The sequence below is a fragment of the Malania oleifera genome, chromosome 11, assembly GCF_029873635.1.
Source record: "Malania oleifera isolate guangnan ecotype guangnan chromosome 11, ASM2987363v1, whole genome shotgun sequence".
In the NCBI taxonomy this organism is placed as follows: domain Eukaryota; kingdom Viridiplantae; phylum Streptophyta; class Magnoliopsida; order Santalales; family Ximeniaceae; genus Malania; species Malania oleifera.
In genome coordinates, this window is record NC_080427.1 from 78,353,285 (window position 1) to 78,362,440 (window position 9,156).

Here is a 9,156-nt window from a genome sequence, read left to right on the forward strand (position 1 = left end):
TGATGCTGACATCAAGAAGACCGTCTTAGAGGGGGCTCACATATCTTTATACATAGTTCACCCTGGTAGTATGAAAATGTACAGGGATCTGCAAGAGTTTTATTGGTGGAGTGGTATGAAGAGAGAGATTGCCGAATATGTAGGCCAATGCTTGACGTGCCAGCAGGTAAAAGCTAAGCACTAGAGGCTAGCGGGTCAATTGCAGCCACTATTTATGCCAGAGTGGAAGTGGGATCATAAATTCATGGATTTTGTCTCAGGACTGCCATCAACATCGTATGGCTAGAATACAATTTGGGTGATTGTAGATCGGTTGACTAAGACCGCCCATTTCCTCCCTATCAAGATCAGCTACTCCCTTAACCGTTTGGTGGAGATTTACATTCAGGAGATAGTCCATTCTCATGGAGTGCCTGTGTCCATAGTGTCAGATCGAGACTCGCATTTCAGCTTTAGGGTCTCAGTTATCATTTAGTACGACATTCCATCCTTAGTCAGATAGGAAGACTGAGAGGATGATACAAATACTAGAAGATATGCTCCAAGCATGTGTATTAGATTTTAGGGGTAATTGGACTCAGTTCATGCCACTGGTTGAGTTCGCATATAATAACAGTTATCAGTCTAGCATTGACATGACACCATTTGAAGCTCTATATGGTAGAAAATGTCGTTCTCCATTATATTGGGATGAGATGGGTGAGCGGCGAGTTGTGGGACTAGAGCTTGTACAGCAGGCGTACAATAAAGTTCGGCTCATCAAGGATAGAATCAGTGCAGCTCAAAGCCGACAGAAGAGTTACGTCGATAATCGTCGTAGGAATTTGAAGTTCGATGTGGGTGATCAAGTATTTTTGAAGATAGCTTTGTTGAAAGGGGTTTTGAGGTTTGGTAGGAAAGGTAAACTTAGCCCTAGGTTCATAGGTCCTTTTGATATTTTTGAGAAAGTGGGGCCGGTAGCCTATAGACTAGCTTTGCCACCTACACTATCCAGGATGCACAACATATTCCACGTATCTATGTTGAGGAAATACTTTCCAGACCCTTCTCATATTATCAGCTGCAGTGAATTAGAGCTAAGTGATTTACTAGTCTATGAGGAGGTACCGGTGTAGATTTTGGACAGGAGAAAACAGGAACTACATAATAAGAAGATTCCTCTAGTAAATGTTTTATGGAGGAATCATGCAGTAGAAGAGGCTTCTTGGGAGCTCGAGGAACATATAAGATAGAAGTACCCGAAATTATTCCAAGAAGTTCAGATGTAATTAGAAAATGTAAGTAAATATGTAGTATTTCTTTTGCAGGTACATGTAATACTTTAGTTAGTAAGTGGTATTTTTGTTTTGGAGGAAATTTTATTTTGTATATGTAATCTCTTAGGACTCGGAATGTAACCACGGTATTCCTTAGCCATAAGTGAGAGTAAGTAATAAAATAAATAGACCAATTTTTTTTAAGGGATGATGAGTTATATGAATAGTAAATTTCGAGGACAAAATTTTATAAGGAGGGGAGAATGTAATGACTCGAAGAATAATGACATTTAAATATTAAAGAAAGAAGGAAATGGAAGGTGGCAACAGACTTCGTCAACGAACACGAACTTGGGCAACTTTGAATTTTGTTGACGAAGGGGAGAGTTCGTCGACGAATTATCTCTTTACCTTGTCGACGAGGTGACGTGATATTTTGTGCGACTTTGAATTTCGTCAACGAAGGGGAGAGTTTGTTGACGAATTGCCTCTTGACCTCGTCGACGAAGCCCCTTGTATAAATAGCCTAAAACTCGAATTTAAATGTAGAAAAATCAGTAAAATCACTCTCTCTCTCTCTCTCTCTCTCTCTCTCTCTCTCTCTCTCTCTCTCTCTCTCCTCCCTACGGTTTCTCTCTCCTCTCTCTTCGATTTCGGCTCCGTCGTTCACCGGATTGACGATCTGAGGCCACCACAATGCTCTTGGGGAAGTTCTCTCCAAATCTGCCAAAGCGGATTGTTGGTGGGAGTGAGTTGAGATTCATCCCTGATTCAAGGTAAGGTTAAATATTCAGAATTTGGTCTTCACATAGTTATAGGAAAGGTTATTCATGGAGAAATACTGAAATTTAGTTCTGCGAGTTGTTGATTTCAGGGTGTTGCTCGGGGAACCCTGCGAGTGCAGGACGAGTAGAGTTTTAGGGGGGTGTTTTTTTTTCAATATCAAGTAAGGGAATAAACTAAAACAGTTATTTTCCACACAAATTACTATTATTTATTAGCAAAATAATTTTTAGAAAAACATGTATTATGTCTGAATATTATTAAGTAAATGCATATTTGGGAAAATATTGCTGTTATATAGGAATTACGATTTTAGAATGAAATGTATAATTTTATTCAGCATTGTGTGGCATGAATATTATTTTTACATGATATGTATTATATTATGGCAATTTTACGAATAAGCATGTTTTCAGGAATTATGAAATAATGCAGTATATGATGATTTTGAAATACATGATAAATGACTTATTTACTCAGAATGATATATATGAGATTTTCGAAACAAGGCCATGATTGATAGCCAGCGCAAGGGCGTGTATGTTATATGTTTCCGACGCAAGGCCGTGTTTATGAAATGTTTGGCGCAAAGCCGTATTTACGAAATGCTCGGCACAAGGCAATATTTATGAAAGTATAGAAATGTTATCAATCCATTTATGTTAAATGCTATATTATCATGTACTATATGTTATCAGAACTCGAATGTTAGTTTAGTTCAGCTTCAGGAGCACGGTACCGTAGCTATATAGATCAGATATCTATGTTCAGACTTGTGCTAACCACCCCACAAGGGGGTGGGAGATAGGATAGTCGATGTGGCTTTTAGTGTAGAGTCGTATACGTCCACCTAACAGTCTAGACCAGGGTGTGGCGGACCCATCGTACTTACAGATATTTTTGACTTCGCAGTGGTCGGCCAGTCATTGCCAGGTCTCGCCTTCGGGCTGCACAACCTGTCATGGGGAGTAATACATGAAATTAGCTAACTATTCATCCTGGGTATGTTTTCAGTATTATTAGCTATATCAAACATTTTATGAACTATATGATGTATTAGAAAATACGAAAGTATTTGATTATTCAGTATGTTATGATGAATGTTTCAGATATATGAAATGTACTACATATGTATAATTGCATCAAATATTCATGTTGCCACACAACTGTGTTTAGTTTATTTTTCTTTACCGAGAAGTGTCTCACCCTCGAATGTTAAATGATTGAAAACCCAGAAGGACCGGCGGGTCGTGGCCGCCATTGAGTCTGTTGTGCTACCCCGTTAGGAGGGTAAATCTTGTACTAGGATCAGGAGATTTTTGTTGTCGGATCCTAGATGTATTTTTGATATTTTGAGATTGTCTATGAATACAATATCACCGTGGATTGTAGTTGGCTCTGGTATTTTATATTTTATGGTCATAAGAATGTGATTTACATTTACTGCTACCTAGTTTCTGCTGTGTATGACAGGTGTTTCCATTACGCATGGGTTTGGGTTGACTATTTTATTTAGTATGTTTATTAAATGATAAGATAAGCAGGTCATTACACTTGGTCTCCCTTTTCTTGTTGAAACCTAAATCCCTAGCCTACATTTCGTCCCGTGTCTTAAAGTCCACCTCGAGGTTGGAATATTAATCAGATTATTCAATAATACACTAGACAAAAAGTTGATGTGAGCAAGAAAGGACTCTGGTTACGGGGTCACTAAAAAAAGAAAAGGGGAATTTGATCATTGATGTGATTCCCTAAGCTAGCAGCGAAGCTACAAAATTCTGGTAAAGTTGTTTCCTATTAAGCAAGCACAGAAGGGCAAGCTTGAGCATTCCATTCATATCCCTAATGAGATTGAGTTATTTGATTGCATTTTTATTCATTTAAATTTCAAATCAATTTGAAAACATTAAGGACACAATCCAAAGAAAGTCCTTGTTTGGAAAATGCAAAATGAATAGGACTCGTCACAAAATGCTTCAACCAGGACAGATTTCATGTCAAATTTCAAAAGAGCCAATTCAAAAATTTACTTACTCTAGTGGAATTTGAAAATACGGCCAGGATCAGTTATAAATGCATGTAGCTGGGGCAGATTTCGTGTCGAGTCTCATTGGAGTCAGGTCAAATGCCTTCATGTTTGAATAAAATTTGAAAGCATGGCCAAGAGCAGGCACATACCAGTTTAACTGGGGCACATTTTCGAGCGCCTATTGGAAACTAAAAGATGGCTAAAATTAGTAATAAGAAAACATTGGGGCAGATTTGGAGCGCCTGTTGAAATTGAAAGATGACCATGATCAGTGGAAAGAAAACACTAGGGCAAATATCGAGGGCTTTTTGAATCTGAAAAAAAAAAAAAAGCCAGAATCAGTGACAAGAAAACACTAGGATCTAAAACATAGCAAAGGTTAGTGGCCGATGAATGAAACTGGGGCAGTTTTTGAGTTCCATTAGAGCGAAGTCAGGTACCTTCATATCAGACTGGGACTTAAAAGTGTGGCCAAGATTCGGGATTGAGTTATGGACCGCAATCGCATTTGGAGAAGAAAGGCCATGCATCCTTATGCATTTCATGCATTTAAGGAAAGACATTCGTATTATAGGTAGTGGCATACAAACATACCATGTAACAGGCATCATGTAGATATGATAACATGCCCCTGCATTCAAGCATCACAATTTAGTAACATGCATATATATAGCCACAAAAAGCATTTCATCCATACTTATTTTGTGGAGTGAGCTTTTGAATAATCTTTTGATGTCCCTGACTGAACCATCTAGGTCTTGAAAATACCTGAAAATGGGGCAACCGACCCTGTACACAGATTGACATACTATGAGACTGGGGTAGTTGATCCTCAGGAACCAATTGAGGCATTGGTTTTTGAGCTTCAAATCGGGAAACCTAAAATAGCTAAAGAGATCTCGGGATTTAGCTCCCGATTGATCATCCCCAGTAGAGCAACTTTCTTTTCGGGACCTAGAACCCTGCACTTGAATGCTCGTGGCCCAAGATATCTTAGGATTTAGCTCCCGATTGATCATCCCCAGTGGACTAACTCTGAGCCCTACGCTTAAGAACATTTTCCAAGAGATCTTGGGATTTCATTCCCGATTGATCATCCCTAGTGGAGTAACTTAGAGCCCAACACTTGAGGACATTGTCCAAAAGAATCTCGAGATTTCGATCCCGTTTGATCATCCCCAACAGGACAACTATGGTTCAAACCTAAAGACATCCTTTCAAAAAGAACCTCACGGTAGCCTATGCCTGAATGATCATTCTTCACTCAAGGTGTGGCCCAGGTTACCCTCTTTGATGTGTAAGCTTAGATTGAATATTCTGATGGCACGTCATCCTCTCCTGAAGCGCATAAGTCCGGATTGAATATTTTGAGGCCCGTTACCATCTTGTGATGCACAAGTCTAGATTGAATATTCTGAGGCACGTCATCCTCCCCTGAGACGCGCAAGCCCGGATTGAATATTTCGAGGCCCGTTACCCTCTTGTGATGCACAAGCCCAAATTGAATATTCCGAGGCACGTCATCCTCTTCTAAGGCACGCAAGCTCGGATTGAATATTTCGAGGCCCATTACCCTCTTGTGATGCACAAGCCCGAATTGAATATTTTGAGGCACGTCATCCCCTCCTGAGGCGCGCAAGCCTGGATTGAATATTCCGAGGCTCGTTACCCTTTTGTGATGCACAAGCCCGGATTAAATATTCCGAGGCACGTCGTCCCCTCCTAAGGTGCGCAAGCCCGAATTGAATATTTCGAGGCCTGTTACCCCCTTATGATGCACTAGTCTGGATTGAATATTCCAAGGCACGTCATCCCCTTCTGAGGCGCGCAAGCCCGGATTGAATATTCCGAGGCCCGTTACCCTCTTGTGATGCATAAGCCCAAATTGAATATTCGAAGGCACGTCACCCCCTTGAGGCGCATAAGCCTGGATTGAATATTCCAAGGCCCATTACCCTCTTATGATGCACAAGTTCGGATTGAATATTCTGAGGCACATCATCCCCCCTGAGGCGCGCAAGCCCGGATTGAATATTAGACCCATTAACCTCTTGTGATGCACAAGCCTGGATTGAATATTCTGAGGCACATCATCCCCCCTGAGGCGCGCAAGCTCGAATTGAATATTCCTAGACACGTTACCCTCTTGTGACGCACAAGCCTGGATTGATCATTCCGTGGCACGTCACCCTCCTTGATGTGCAAGCTCAGATTGAATATTCTGAGGCTCGCCATCTCCCCCTTGATGCACAAGCATGAGTTCAACATTTTGAGGTCTCCTCACCCTCATGACTCGGATTCCTATATCCAACACACTACATATCTCTAGTCTGAACCCCTGCATCTGACACATATTACTAACCCCCGTTAACTTCTAACCAAGAATTGCTAACTACTAACTTCTCCAGAATAAATGCAACCTTCTCATCCAACCCTATTTGTCATCTCCCTCTCACTATTTGACAAAAACGACACTTGATTGATCCATCGACACTAAATAGTGGTGTGGCCTGGTTAAAATAGGTGTTTTTTCTTTTATCTTTGCAAGCATGTTGCTACAAATAACGTAGGAGAGTTCCTACGGTAACTTTGAAGCAACAAAGTCTACAAAGAGGGACAGCCGTCAACACCCCAATTTTAACCAGGCTACCCTGAGAAGACCTGGCACATAAAATTGACTTCATGCCCCAGAAATTGGAGGACCCTTCTGAGAGACCCAATTAAGTCTTGATTTGTTTTCAAACGAGTCCCTGTGTTTTTTCCGAGTCTCGGTTTGTTTTCAATGAGCCTCGTTGTTTTTTTCGAGTCTCGGTTTGTTTTCAATGAGTCTCTTCATTTTTGCCGAATCCCGATTTGTTTTCATTGAGTCCCGGTGTGTCTACCGAGTCTTGTGTTGTCTTTTAGGAATTTGAGTTTCAATTGAGTCCCGGTATGTTTACCAAGTCCAGTTTTGTCCTCAATAAGTCTCGGAGTTTCAATTGAGCCCCAGCTTGTTTTTACCGAGTTCCGATGTCTGTATCAAATTTCGGTTCATTTTCAGGGACTCCCAGTGTTTTTTATCGAGTTCTAGTATTTTCAGTGAGTCTCGATGTCTTTGTCGGGTCCTAGTGCGTTTTCACTAAATTTCAGGCATTTTTGGAAAAATTGAGTCCGAGTCCTTCGATTTTCGGGAAATCAAGTTTCAATGTTCGGCCGAGTCTCTCTTTTCAGAGGATAGGGTTCGACGATATAAATACAAAAAATAATATACAAAAGGACGAGAAAAAAAAAAAAAGCCTATAATTATTAGTTTATCACTATTCTTACTCTTAGTGGTATACTATTACGATTACTATTATTATTGTAGGGTAATATTATTATTATTATTATTATTATTACAAAACAAACAAAAAAGAAGAAACAAAACACAAAAAAAAAAAAAACAAAACAAAAAAACAGAAAATGCCTGTTTAGGCCGTTCACTGGCACGCAGGAGGGGGGGGGGGGTGGCCGCATTGTTGATTTTTCACTGTTCATCTTCTCTCTGGGGTCCTCTCTCTCTCTCTCGCTCTCATCTCTCTGGTCTGGCTTCCATTCTCACGACTTTCTCCCTCATCTCCCTTATCTCCTTCATTCCCCGGCAACGCAGCAACCAGTAGTAGCTGCAGCCACCCGGCCACAGCAAACCACCCGTGACCAACCATTTCCCGCGGGCACCACCAGTTGCAACACCCCACAGCTCCACCAGATCTCGGCCTCATTCAGCTAACCATCTCCGGATCTCCCTCACCCTCGTCCGATCCCCATTCTCTTCCTCCACCACCGAGCACAACCAACAGCTCCCCCTCTCTCATCCTCACCCTGGGAGCCCCGAACACCATCTGCTCTCACCATCACCTCCGGCCTCCGTTCACCCAACACCAGCAGGTCTGGTCTGAACTCCACCACCTCCAACTCACCGAGCCTTCACCCTCAGCTTTCCACAGATCTGCAAAGACTGCATCTTCACCGCCAGCTTCCTTCGGCAACTACCCTCTTCACCATCACCAACTAAGCTTCAGCCTCTCCGACCCTCACCCCCGCCAAATCTGATTACCACTAGCTTTGGATCTCACTAAACCACACCGGCACCACTAGCCGAAGCTGCATCCTCATCCAAACGCCACTGAACCAGCAGCACCTGCAGACTCACCCAAGCTCCACTCTCCCCAGCCACACCTCTCGGGTCTCCCCCGGCGCCACCGAAGTCACCACTGTCAGTCGCCCTTCGTAAGGCCGTAAGGTGTCTGTGAAAATGCATAAACACTGTTCACACACCACACACACAGTGGCACCCACTGCTACACACACACACCTCACTGCATGCTACACACACCCGCACACATGCCTGCTCACTCACACTCACACTCACTAAAACACGCACTACAACACACACTAATACCCCCCATCTACACAACACACACACTATTAACCCACTAACCCACATACACTGTTTGCACATATTCACCCTTACCTCACACACTATTTGAACACAACACTACTCGCACTACTAATACATGCACACCAAATGTTTGACATAAGTCCCCTGTGGCTTTTTGCAACTTACTAACACACACCATTCACACATCATTTACACACACCACCATCCCTCCATGCGTGCCCATCCATGCGCATTCATGCATGCATTCACATACTCACATGCATGCATGCATACACACACACATGCATGCATTCATATGCACTCACATGCACATGCATTCACATACACATGCATTTGCATACACATGCATATACATGCACGTAACTCTACACATTCACACAGTCACATGCATGCATGCATGCATGCATTCATAAACACTCACACACACATGCATGCTCGCATTCATATACACTCATATGCACATGCATACACATGCAAATATGCATTCACATACACATGCTTTGCACACCCATGCATGCATGCATGCAGTCGCACATACACACATTCACATTCATGCAGATGCATGCATGCATTCACACTTGAACACACATGCACGTGCACACGCATGTACATGCATGCAACACACATAATCACATACTCATACACCTGCGTGCATGCAACCCACCTCA